General features: G+C 40.4%; 1 pseudogene; it reads left to right on the top strand.

Annotated features, from left to right (window-relative positions):
• Positions 1 to 1,793: 1,793 nt before the first annotated feature.
• LOC120858209 lies at positions 1,794 to 2,271 on the top strand (annotated as a pseudogene).
• Positions 2,272 to 14,414: the final 12,143 nt, after the last annotated feature.

The following is a 14,414-nucleotide window of genomic DNA, read 5'->3' as shown; positions in this document are numbered from 1 at the left end:
AATTATATGACATATGTTTAAGAAAGTAGAGATACAGAAAAAACTTCTGGAGATGAAAAATATATCTGAGATTTCAAAAAAAATAGTAAATGGGATAAACAGAGAACTTACCTCGTGGCCCAGTGGTTAAGATTCTGGGCTTCACTGCAGGAGGCAGGGTGGGGGAATGAAGGTCCCACATACTACAGTGACAAAAAAAACAGCTGAACAGTAGATTAGACACCACAGAAGAAAAGGTCAATGAATTGAAGACATAACAATAAACAGTATCCAAAATGAAACAGAACAACAAAAACAGAGGGGAAAAATGAACAAAATATAGATGTTGTTAGCAGGAGCACATTGAAGATGACTAAGCATTTTTAAACAGTTTGTAAATCGTCAAGAATGATATTTTAAACCTTTTGCTTTTATATTTTCTCAATTACAAACTACTTTTAACATAAACTACAATGCTATAGATACATTTAAAATAAATTTTATAAATTTATAAGGAAATACTTTTAATATTAGAATTTAAATAACTTTAAAACACTTTATTTTTATATACTATTTATTTTAATTAATTTTCTTTCCTTTTTTTTTTGCCATGAGGATTGTGGACTCTTAGTTCCCCAACCAGGGATTGAACCCCCAGAGAACTCTCAGTTTTACTTTATTTTTAATTGTGGTAAAACACACATAGAATAAAATTTACTATCTTAACCATTTTTTAAGTATACAGTTCTGTAGTGTAAAGTGCATTCACAGTTATGCAATCAATCTCTGGAATTCTTTTTATCTTGCAAAACCAAAATTCCATACCCATTAAACAATTCCCACTCCACCCTCCCCCAGCCTCTGGCAACTACTGTAATAGGAAAGAACAAATCTGGACCATATTGGACCTGTTTCTTTTACTTTAACTTTTGTATTCTACTGCTGCTACTGCTAAGTCGCTTCAGTCGTGTCCGACTCTGTGCGGCCCCATAGACGGCAGCCCACCAGGCTCCCCCGTCCCTGGGATTCTCCAGGCAAGAACACTGGAGTGGGCTGCCATTTCCTTCTCCAATGCATGAAAGTGAAGTCACTCAGTCGTATCCAACTCTTCGAGACCCCATGGACTGCAGCTTACCAGGCTCCTCCGTCCATGGGATTTTCCAGGCAAGAGTACTGGAGAGGGGTTCCATCGCCTTCTCCTTTTGTATTCTACTACTTTTGCTATAAGTTAAAAATGTCATGGGAATTCCCTGGCTGTCCAGTGATTAGGACTCTGCTTTCATTGCTGAGGGCACAGGTTCAATCCCTGGTCAGGGAACTAAGATCCCATAAACTGTGCCATGTGGCAAATAAACAATGTTACCTATATCCTGAAATAGACACAATAGCTCATCCTTGAGGCTCTGACTTTTAAAGATATAAATCTTTTCTATTCATATAGAGATAAGTTTCAGAACAAAATATACAAATAGCTCATACAGCTCAATGACAAAAAACAAACTAACCCAACTGAGCCTGCAGGGCCCAAAAGAGCCTGCAGGGACTTGAGCACCTCCCCTGCTGACAACCTGGGGTTTGGAGTGGAAGTCTGAGCTGCCTCTCAGGCTCCAGGTGGCCCCTGGGGAGATTCCTCCTGCTGTGAGCCCAGGCTGGCAGCAAGGCAGCCCAGGCTGCCCAAGGCTGGCAGCCCCCATCCCAATCCACTGCCACTGCAATAGCAGCCCAACCCTTTGGGTCTGGAAACTGGGGCAAAGGGTGGGAGGTCCACACCTGCGGCCCCCAGTGGGGACTCTGACCCACGCTCCACACTCAGGATGCAGTACCCAGGCTTCCTTCTCCCTGCCCTCCTCACTCTGCTGATGCTCACCTCAGAGGTGGCCAAAAAGAAAGACAAAGTAAAGATGGAAGGCCCAGGGAGCAAGTGCATGGAGTGGACCTGGAGGCCCTCCACCCTCAGCAGCAAAGACTGTGGTGTCAGTTGCTGCCGGAGTACCTATAGGTCCCAGACTGTGCATCTGGTGCCAGGTGCCTGGATGCGCTGGAAGAAGGAAGGAGTTTGGAGCCGACTGCAAGTACAAGTTTGAGACCTTGCGGGGGATCTGATGGGGGAACAGACATTAAAGCCCACCACCCTGAAGGAGGCACAGTACAATGCTGAGTGCCATTAGACCATCCATGTGACCAAGTCCTGCACTCCCAAGACCAAAGCCAAGGCCAAAGCCAAGAAAATGAAGGAAAAGGTCTAGCAGCCAGGCCTGGATGCAAAAGAGCCCCTGGATTTACTGGGAGCCCCGGCCCACACCCTCCCTCCACAGGCCCAAGATGTAACCCATCAGCGCCTTTTGCCTCCTAGAAAGCTTTATCAATCATGCCCTGCTTCTTCCCTTCACTCACCCACACTCACCCCAAGTGCTCAAAGTGGGGAGGGACAAGGGATTCTGGGCAGCTTGCACATCCCCCAAAGGGATCTGATTTCCCTGGACCCACTTCCCTTTCCCTAGAGATGCCATTACTAAGAATTAAATAAAGTAAGTGTCCTCCTCCAACCCCCAGCCAATGAAAGCTTTTCTCTTAATTAAAAAAAAACCCAAAGTGTTAGTTGCTCAGTCGTGTCCAACCCTTTGCGACCCCATGGACTGTAGCCTGCCAGGCTCCTCTGTCTGAGCAGAGGACCTATATAGACGTTTCTCCAAAGAAGACATATAGATGGTCAATAGGCATTTGAAAAGATGCTCAACATCACTATTAGAAAAATGCAAATCAAAACTACAATGAAGGGACTTCCCTGGTGGTTCAGAGTCTGCCTGCCAGTGCAGGGGACATGGGTTGGGTTCAATTCCGGGTCTAGGAAGATTTCACATACACAGGGCAACTGAGCCTGAGTGCCACAACTACTGAAGCCTGTGTGCTCTAGAGCCCGTGCTCTGCAACAAGCCAAGCCACCGAAATGAGAAACCTGAACAGCACAGTTAGAGAGCAGTCCCCGCTAGCTGCTACTAGAGAAAGGCCACACATAGCAATGAAGACCCACTGCTGCCAAAAATATATTTTAAAAAATTTAAAAAAAAAAAAAAACCTACAATGAGGTACCACATCACATCAGTCAGAATGGCCATCATTAAAAAGGCTACAAATAACAAATGCTGGAGAAAGTATGGCAGAAAGGGAACCCTCCTACATTGTTGGTGGGAATGTAAATTGGTGCAGCCACTATGGAAAGCAGTATGGAGGTGAGTTTGAGCAAAATCCGGAAGGTAGTGAAGGACAGGGAAGCCTTCATAGTGCAGCCACTATGGAAAGCAGGATGGACGTGAGTTTGAGCAAAATCTGGGAGACAGTAAAGGACAGGAAGCCTAGCGTGCTGTAGTCCATGGGGTCACAAAGACACGACTTAGTGACTGAACAATGACAACACTGGAGGTTCCTTAAAAAATTAAAAGTAGAGTTGCCATACAATCCAGCAATCCCACTCCTGAGCATATATCGAGAAAAAATTCTAATTTGAAAAGACACATGCAGCCCAATGTTCAAAGCTGCACTATTTACACTAGCCAAGACATGGTGTGTTGACCCATGGACTATAGCCCACCAGGCTCCTTTGTCCATGGAATTCTCCAGGCAAGAATACTGGAGTGGGTTGCCATTCTCCTCTCAAAGGGATCTTCCAGACCCAGGGACTGAACCTGGGTCTCCTGCATTGCAAGGAGATTCTTTACCATCTGAGCCACCAGGGAGGTCCAAGCTTCTGAAGCCCGAGACATGGAAGCAAGCTAAATGCCCATCAACAGATGAATGGATAAAGAAAACGTAGTGTATATATGGAATACTGCTCAGCATCCCCTCAAAATGAAATAGTGCCATTAGCAGCAACATGGATGGACCCAGAGATTATCATACTAAGTGACGTAAGTCAGAAAGAGAAAAACAAGGGAATTCCCAGGTGATCCAGTGGTTAGGACTTAGCACTTTCAATGCCAAGGGCCCAGATTCAATCTCTGGTCAGGGAACTAAGATCCCACATGGTGTGGCCAAATATTAAAAATAAAAAAATAAAGACTTCCCTGGTAGTCCAGCAGTAATGAATCTGCCTGCCAATGAAGGGAACCATGGGTTCAATCCCTGGTCTGGGAAGATTCCACATGCCATGTGGCAACTAAGCCTATTGCCACAACAATTGAGCCTGAGTTCTAGAGTCAACAGGCCGCAACTACTGACAAAACATAGGGGCAGAAAGTAGCATAAATGGTGTTATTGAGTCTAAGCTTGTACTGCTTGCCACACCCCAGGTCAATAAATCAAGAGACAAATTGTTGGGGTAAGGAATAGTCATTTTATTCAGAAAGCCAGCAGACTGAAAAGATAGTGAGCTACTGTCCCACAGACCCACTTTCTCCAAGTTATAATTCAAGCTTCTTTTGAAAGGCAAGTGGGTGTGGTTGGTCACTGCAAACTTCTTGGTGGCAGAATCCTTTGTTCTTGCAACTGTCCACGTAGGTCTGGTCACAGTTTTCCTATAAACCTCTGACAAGGCAAATGTTATTTTGTTTATCCATTCATCCCTTGATTAACATTAGGGTTTTCAATATCTTTTGGCTATTGTGAATAATGCTGTCATGAACTTGGGTATATAAACATCTCTTTCAGATGCTGCTTTCAATTTTTTTAGTTTTATACCCAGAAGTGGAGTTGTTGGATCATAATATATGATAAATCTATCTATGTTTTTTTTTTTTTCCTGAGGAGTCCCCAACTATTTTCCAAAGAGACCAAACCATTTTACTTTCCCACCAACAGTGTATAAAATTTCCGATTTCTAGATATCCTTGCCAACACTTGTTATTTTCTGGTTTGGTTCCCCCCCCGCCCCCCCGCCCCCAGGAACTGAACCCAGGCCACAGCAGTGAAAGTGTGGAATCCTAACTACTAGACCACCAGAGAATTCCCCTTGTTCTTTTTTAAAGTAGCCATTCTAGTGGGTGTGGCACTTCATTCTGGCTTTGATTTGCATTTCCCAAAAGATAACTGATGCTCAGTATCTTTTAATGTACTTATTGACTATTTGGATATCTTCTTTGGAGAAATGTCTATCCAAAGTCCTTTGCTCACTTTTAAATTGCATTGTTAATATTAAAACACATTTATCTAGCTGTTTAATCTATTAGGTTACAACAATCTTGAGAAAATCAAAATTTTAAAACTGACAGTAAAAAGAATATTTCTCTTGAGACATCATATAAAATTTACAACTACCCTGTATGTAACATTTCTTTGTATTAAAAAGTAAAATAATAATAATAGTGGTTATGGTACTCATCTTATCCTTTTCTCTATCTTTAATTGGATGTTACTCTTGGCCTTGAGACAACACATGTCTTATAATTTTTAAAATCAAATGTATGGAAAGGATATATCTCAATGCAAGAATTTCTGTATTATTTACATAATATTAAAAATTTTTGTCAGAATGGATATTAAATCTTATTAAATGTTTCCAGTAATATTTGGAGACTGACATGATTTTTCTCCTTCAGCACATTGTAATGAATTATTCTAAAAGCTTTTCTAATGCTGAGTCATCATTGCATTTCCAGTATAAAACACTTGATCACAGTGACTTCATTTTTCTAATGTGATACCAGATTCTATTTGATGATGTGAGTTTTCACTCCCACCAGCATTATATTATTTTTAGTGTAAGTTCACTAGAGTCCTGAGAATGGGCTGAAGGTAAAATATTTTCTCCCTGGGTTTTTACCAGTCTCACCTTGTGCCACTAAGCCTTGAGTGGTGTTTCCAATTGTCCTCCTTCTGGAGAGGGCTGAGGGTGGGGAGGATTTTGCAGCTCCTTAACTAAAAAGAAGGTGTGAGCATCTTTCACATTCATACATTGTCCTCTATTATCTACTTAAGTTGGGAGTGTGGAAGGTGGGCAAAGGAGGGATGGGAAGGCTTCAGTGTCTTTGAAATGAGAGTTTCCTTTTGCTTTCTTCTATTGTCTCTGAGAGCTTTGGATCTGGAGGCCTGACCACTAGGCCATCAGCTGCCTTAGTGTAAAGCTTAAAGATGGTAGATGATCCCCAAGTCACAGAGTTTTTGTCTCTGGAGAACTGCCTTCTTCAGAGAGGACATAGGAAGATATGAATTGGTTATTACTTTCTGAATTTTGCCAAATAAAGTAGAATCTAAAAAGAAAACAAAACCATTTGAGTCATATTATATACTTTTCAATGTAGACTGTACCTCACAATAGTAGGCATAATGTTAGCTGTCAGTTTTTCATATATGCCCTTTATTAGATTAATGTTTCTTTCTATTCCTAGTCTGCTGATTTTTTTTTTTAATAAATGGATATTGGATTTTGTCAAATCTTTTTCTGCATGCATCCACTGAAATGATCGAGTGAGTTTTTTTCTTTTATCCTACTACTATTAATACAGAGAACTGGGTTCATTGCCTTTTAAATATGAAACCAAACTTGCATTTCTGGGATACACTATACTTGGTTTATATTTTAGAGCTGAGATTCTTAACCTAGGACACTGACAAGCATAGATCCTTCATAGGTGGTTCTCATGGGTTGATGAACTCCCTGATGTTATATGCAAAATTCTGTGTGAATATGCTAATGGTAGATTGTCACCAAAGATAGTCACTAACCATTTATCCCATCCCTGTTGGTACATGCTATATCTCCCATCAAGAGGTGGAGTCTAAGCTCGCTCACTCTAAAGCCCACAAGCCACAACTACTGAGCCTGTGTGCCGCAACTACTGAAGCCTGTGCACCCTAAAGCCTGTTCACTGCAACAGAGTAACCCTTGCTTGCAGCAACTAGAGAAAGCCTGTGCAAAGTAATGAAATCCCAATGCAGTCAAAAATAAATAAATAAATAAAAAGATCAAGGATTAGTTACATAGGGCCCAGTGAGCTGATGAATACAGTTATAAATTTAAAAAAAAAGTGGAGTCTATTCCTCTCCGCTTATAACTCAGTCGGACTTATGACTGCTTTGACTAATAGAATGTGACAGAAGAGAAGCTATGACAGATCTAGGTCAAGCCCTTAAGAAGTCTGGCAGCTTGTTTTTGTTCAGAGAGGTCATGTAGAAAAAAAAAACAGGACACCCCATCCAACAGCAAACATAAAGACCCCAAACATGGGAATGTGAACATCCTCAGCAGTCCAGCCCCTGCTAAAATCCCAGCTGTATGCAACTATTACATGAGTTAGCCAGATGACAGACACCATGTGGAACAGAACTGTCCATGAGAAATAATGTGATTTTTATTTTAAGTCAATAAGTTTTGGGGTAGTTTGTTACACAGCAATAGATATCTGAAACTGCTTACCCACACATCTGGAGAGAAAACATAGTTTTTATTAGATCCTCCAAAATAGTTAAAACCACTAGAGGAATGAAAGAGTGAATATTCTTTAGGAAACACCTGGTAATTTTTTTCACAGTTTTTTTGATAGATATTATCAGTAATGTGCTTAAGATTATAATCTTGTGCCTTGTATTAGTAGGTGATAACTACTGAATTTGGCAATTAAATGAAAGGTCATATGCTTTACAATCTAATGCAACTGACAAGCTAAAGTGAAAAGTGAGAAAACTTATGGGACCATCCCTCCTCTATTCTGAAACAAGTTCAAGGACTACTTTAAAGTTCTTCAAAACTCCTTACTAAAAAACATACATATGAACATGTGGAATAATACACACAAAAATTATATGTAGAGGAATGAACAAAAGCAAACCAAATGAACCAAAGTTCTATATCATAAAGTACAGTAAAAATATATTTGCATACATAAAATAGCTGAATGTATTCAACTGTAATCATAACTAGTGTACCCATGGTGGGAAGTGAGTGTGATTTGAAACTGAGCTACAACCTACCTGGGTAGAATCTGGGTAAAAATTGACTGAGACATAGGGCATGGTTTCCATCTGATAATTGAGATGGGATAAAGAGGGTTAGAAGGAGAATGGTAATATTGTAGACAACTAGTTCCTATCAAGTAACAGGCATAATGCATCAGAAGGGTCCAAGATAATTTGGCAAAGAGAAGCTGCTGCTGTTGCTGCTTAGTCGCTCAGTCATGTCCGACTCTTTGTGACCCCATGGACCTTAGCCTGCCAGGCTCCTCTGTCCATGGGATTCTCCAGGCAAGAATTATGGAGTGGGTTGCCATTTCCTTTTCCAGGGGATCTTCCCAACCCAGGGATCAAACCCAGGTCTCCCACATTGCCAGCAGATTCTTTGCCACTGAGCCACCAGGGTGAGAAGCTAACCCTAGAAAAAGAAAGTTGAAAAGATCAGGCAAGGTACCCAGAGAGTTCAAAGAGAATACATCAGGGACCCAGGCAAGGCTTGCTAGGCAGACTATCTGGCTCCTGTGTTAGGCATTATTTAGGAAAACAACAGCTAAATGTTTCATCAAGTGTCCAGGATATTGAGAAGGCCAAGACATCCAAGGTCTGACCTACAGATGAAAGACAAACCCAGGATTCTGGGTGGCATTCATAGAAATCCTTGCCGCAGCATATCACAGAAGGAATGACACAGCCCAGTGACAATATACAAGAGAACATACCAAATGAGTTAATACTGGAACTCATGGGGAAAACTTTGATGAAGCAAACAACAGAAAACAAGAACCAAAGAAGCTGATCAACTGTAATGCCATACTAGAAAGACCAGAGCAGCAAGCAGATAAGGAGAAGAAATGAGTGTCAGAAAAACGAGTGCAGCTGAGATGGTTCTACTAGAAAAGACTTCTCATGAGATTTCAGTCATGCTGTTGGCCAGGGCTGCAGTCTAACCTGAAGACTCACCTGAAGGAGGATTCTTTTCCAAGCTCACTCCCATGGTTGTTGGCAGAATTTAGTATCTAGACAGCTGTTCAATCGAGGGCATCAGTTCCTTGCTGCCTCTTGGCTAGAGACCTCCTGCATGCAGTTTCTTGACACATGGACCTCTTCAAAGGGCAACATAACATGGCAACTGGCTTCCCTCAGAGTAAGTGAGCAAGAGAACAAAAGAGAAAAAAAAAAAGAGAGAGAGCACGAAAAAGAGCCCTCAAAGTAGAACCCAAAGTCTTTTTCCAATCTAATCTCAGAAACAACACCTTATTACTTTTTGCTGTAGTCTGTTAGGAGTGAATCACCAGGTCCAGCCTATAGTCAAGGGGAAAACATTACATAAGGACATGACTCCTAGAAGGAGGGGTACAACGGAGAACCCACCTTAGAAGCTGTGTATTATATTATGCAGCTCTAAAAACTCTATCTCTATATTTAATTGTCACAGATGTCAAATTTCTGATAGGGAGGATCTGACTGCACCAGTTTGGGTTAGGATTTCTCCTGTGGGTCAGTTAGCCTTGGCTAGATGGAGCAAGATCATGTAATACATTTTATTATTGTTAGATATTTCTAGAGAATAGGAAATTGTTAAAGGCTTGTTAGTTAAATGAAAGCTTGTTACAAAGATACACTATCAAGTTATTATTACAACTATATAAAAACTAAAGATCACTTGAGATTTAGTATTGGGAAATCAAGCTAAGGAATGTTTTCACTCAGTCTCATTGATGATTGGCTTATTCTCTAGAGCTAAAGGGAGACAGTGAGCCATCATTTTATCACTTGCAGATACAATTTAGTGGAACAATTTAGACACACCTTGCCTGAGTCAAATTAGAGACTCGGAATTATGAGGGAAGTAGTGGGGGAAAGAACAAAGAAAACAGTAAATATGGTAGAAATAAGACCAACAAGAGAAGAAATTCTTAGGGAAAAATTCACTTGTTGCCCTTAAAAGTCAAGGCATCTCAAAGGTAAATAGAACATAAACTTTGCTGACATTGACGCAGTGTTTACATAAAGGCAAATAACTTAAGGTAGGCTCTGAGTATCATTGTCTTGCATCAGTTGTCTTATGTTTAAAGTTATTCTGTAGGGAGTTCTGCTCTCCCTAGTAAGGGTGCAGTTTCTTGCATACCAATTTTACAGCAAAAAACAACTGGAAAACATGAACAAAATTTAAAATTAAAACAATCTATTTTTAGATATCAAAGAGGGACCAAGGCAGCAAGGACTTGAGGGCTAAAATCTCAGACAGAAAAGGAGTTTGAAGAGATAAGCCTAACATTCAGTGCTTCTTTTCCTTTCAAGGAATTACTGATTCAAAAGTAGTAACAAGAGGTTGAGGTGAGCAGAAAGCAGTAGCTAAGTGGCTGAGAAACTAAATTGGTCTTCCCTGGTGGCTCAGAGGTTAAAGCATCTGCCTCCAATGCTGGAGACCCAGGTTTGATCCCTGGGTCGGGAAGATCCCCTCGAGAAGGAAATGGCAACCCACTCCAGTATTCTTGCCTGGAGAATCCCATGGACAGAGGAGCCCGGTAGGCTACAGTCCACAGGGTCCCAAAGAGTTGGACCCGACTGAATGACTTCACTCATGGTCTTATAGAGCTTGCAGGGGAAAACCTGGAAGTTCAGGACCTAATAAGATAGAGGCACTCTGGCAACCACTCGTTACTTTTAGTTGAAACCCTCAAAGGCCTAAACCAAAGGAGAGACCAACTCCTAACTAAAGTTCAACTTCGCATCACGAAATCCCTGATTAGATTAAAATAGTCAGACCCTTGCAAGAAGACGACTATACCATCCATAGCCTCAAATTATCTCTTTGTGAGAATTCTAAGTCACTTCAGTCATGTTCAACTCTTTGCGATCCCATGGACTGTAGCCTGCCAGGCTCCTCTGTCCATGGGATTCTCCAGGCAAGCATACTGGAGTGGGTTGCCGTTTCATACTCCAGGAGATCTTCTTGACCCAGGGCTCGAAACTGAATCTCTTGTGAATCTCCTGCATTGGTAGGCAGATTCTTTACCACTGTGCCAACCACAATGAATAGGTTTGGTAAATTAAATGACAAGACAGACAAATTCAGTAGAGGAAACTGTATGAAATATAAAATGGAAACTCCAGAACTGAAAAATAATCACATTTAAGAATTCAACAGGAAAAAAAAAAAAAAAAAGAATTCAACAGGGCTTATAACAGCACACTGCACACAAAAGTGAAAGTGAAAGTCACTCAGTCTTGTCCCACTCTTTGCAACCTCATGGACTATACAGTTCATGGAATTCTCCAAGCCAGAATACTGGAGTAGGTAGCCTTTCCCTTCTCCAGGGGATCTTACCAACCCAGGGGTCAAACACAGGTCTCCCACACTGCAGGCAGATTCTTTACCAGCTGAGCCACAAGGGAAACCCAAGAATCCTGGAGTGGCACACAAATGAAAGGTAATTAGTGAACTAGAAGCAGGTGAGAAAAATCAGACTGAAGTTTAAGAGATTAAAAAAGAAAAAGAATGAGAATTCTCTGGTTGCCCAGTGGTTAGGAATCCTTGCTTCCACTGCAGGAGGCCCAAGTTCAATCCCTGGTTGGTGAACAAAGACCCTACGAGCCACACTGCAGGGCCTGGGAAAAAAAAGAAAAGAAAATACAGGGAAAAAAGCATAAAATACATTAAGAGACAATAAAAACAAACAAAACTAACACAGATACAACTAGAGATCCAGAAGACAAGAGAGAAACAATGGGCTAGGAATATTATTTGAAGAAAAAAATGGCCAAAAATGCTCAAAACTAATGAAAGTCACAAATAAGAAATCCTATGAAATCAAGCAGGATAAATACAAAGAAAAGCACATTTAGTTATATCATAATGTAGTTGCTGAAACCAAAGATAAACTAAAAATCTTTAAAAAGTGGAGAGGCACAGTTAGGAGATACATCTTCAAAGGAACAACAGTTGGCTAACAGTTGGCATCTCAATAGTGATGAAAGCCAAAGATAATGGAATGACACACTGTGTTGTAAGATAATAACTGCCAAGCTAGAACTCTAAATTCAATAAAAATACCTTTCAAAAAGAAAAAGAAAAATTAAATACATCTTCAGACAAAAACTGAAGAGAACTCACCACCTAGGAGACTTGTATTAAAGGTATACTAAAGGGAATTCTTCAAGCAAAAGAAAAATAATCCTAAATGAAAGCACGGATATGCAAGAAGAAATTTAGCAATAAAAAGGGTAAATAAGAATGTAAATCCTAATGAGTAATGAGCTGACATTTAAGGATATATGAAAACAGGTAAAAGTAAAGAATTTATAGAAAGAAAAGCTATGGTCGTTCAAGAAAACAACTTGCAGATGAATTAAAGGATAGAATGTTTACTGTTGAGATCTGAATTGTGCCTGGAAAATTAAGCAGAAGAACTATCACAAAGCAAAGAACTGAAATATAAACAGAAATCATGATAGAAAATACAAGACTTAGAGGATAGATCTAGGAAACCCAATAAGCAAATAAGGGCAGTTCCAGAAGAGAAAAGAGAACAGATGGCAATACTTTAAATAATACTAGAACTTGCTAGATATAAAATTCAACTACATTTTTCTATATCAAAAAAAGAGATTTTAACTTTACAAAGGATATTGTTTATAACAGTATCAAAAAACATATAAAAGTGCCTAGGGATAATATTACCAAATATGCAAGACAAAGTTAATAAAAATTTATTGAAAAACACTAAAACACACTTAAATAATGGAATTATTATTTTCATAAAATATGAAAAGTGAAAATGTTAGTCACTCAGTCATGTGTTTGACTCTTTGAGACCCCATGGACTGCAGCCTGCCTCGCTCCTCAATCAATGGAATTCTCCAAGCAAGAATACTGAAGTGGGTAGCCACTCCCTTCTCTACGGGATCTTCCTGACTCAGGGTCGAACTCTACCATCCGAGCCACTAGAAAAGTCTTGTCAAATCAATCTATAGATTCAATGCAATTCCAATCAAAATCACAAAAGATTCCGTGTATGTATTTGCACATGTCATCTAAGCATGCACTAGACAAAGCATATATCAGAGATGGCATCCTACCAGATTTTTTTCTAATACAGAATAAAAGTCTCAGTGGACTATTTTATATAACACAGGGAACAGTGGGGTCATGAAACAAAGTACTTCCAGGAGGTGTTCTCTTCTAGAGCAAACCTCTTCATCCTTCCAAGGCTTGAGTAAATATCACTTATGTAGGCACTACATTTCGGAGAAGGCAATGGCACCCCACTCCAGTACTCCTGCCTGGAAAATCCTATGAACGAAGGAGCCTGGTGGGCTGCAGTCCATGGGGTCGCTTAGAGTCGGATACGACTGAGCGACTTCCCTTTCACTTTTCACTTTCATGCATTGGAGAAGGAAATGGCAACCCACTCCAGTGTTCTTTCCTGGAGAACCCCAGAGACAGTGGAGCCTGGTGGGCTGCCGTCTATGGGGTCGCACAGAGTCGGACATGACTGAAGTGACTTAGCAGCAGCAGTAGCAGGCACTACATTTATTTAGACACCATGCTATAAATTGCCTTTCTCTGTTATAAAGCTGAAGGATAAGAATATTTACTACTCAGAAAACTAGTTACAGAATTTTTTTATCTCGCTATTTCGGATAAGGTGAAGGACTTAGTTAAGATTAAATTTGACTATGTTCTGTTCTCTGTTTTCAGACTTTCTCTGATATAACAATTTTTTTGACATATCACATAAAGAGATAATGATTTTATATGTGTGTGTTTGAAAGCTATTATGCTACTAGTCTACCTTAACCATTCAAGACTTGGGATAATAGCAAAACTTTTATAATATGATCTAGAGAATTAAAAAAGAGAGTCACAAATATGTCCATTAACTGATTTTCATTAGTTTATAAGTTGTACCTGCATTAATCAAACAAGCTATTAAGATGATCTTACTAGCTTTATACTCAGTTCAGTTCAGTCCCTCGGTCAAGTCTGACTCTTTGCAACCCCAAGGACTGCAGAACGCCAGGCTTCCCCATCCATCACCAACCACTGGAGCTTGCTCAAACTCACGTCCATCTAGTCAGTGATGCCATTCAACCATCTCAGTCTCTGTCATCCCCTTCTCCTCCTGCATTCAATCCTTCCCAGCATCAGGGTCTTTTCCAATGAGTCAGTTCTTCACATCAGGTGGCCAAAGTATTGAAGCTTCAGCTTCACCATCAGTCCTTCCAATGAATATTCAGGATTGATTTCCTTTAGGATGGACTGGCTTGATCTCCTTGCAGTCCAAGGGACTCTCAAGAGTCTTCTTCAACATCACAGTCCAAAGGCATCAATTCTTCAGCACTCAGCTTTCTTTATGGTCCAACTCTCACATCCATACATGACTACTGGAAAAACCATAGCTTTGACTAGATGGACCTTATATTTGTTGGAAAGTAATGTCTCTGCTTTTTAATCTGCTGTCTAGGTTGGTCATAGCTTTTCTTCCAAGGAGCAAACACCTTTTAATTTCATGACTGCAGTCACCATCTGCAGTGATTTTGGAGACCAT

This window comes from Oryx dammah, unplaced genomic scaffold (genome assembly GCF_014754425.2).
Source record: "Oryx dammah isolate SB20612 unplaced genomic scaffold, SCBI_Odam_1.1 HiC_scaffold_29, whole genome shotgun sequence".
NCBI lineage: Eukaryota > Metazoa > Chordata > Mammalia > Artiodactyla > Bovidae > Oryx > Oryx dammah.
The sequence above is the reverse complement of the archived record's forward strand: the minus strand, read 5'-3'. Positions and strand labels throughout refer to the sequence as shown.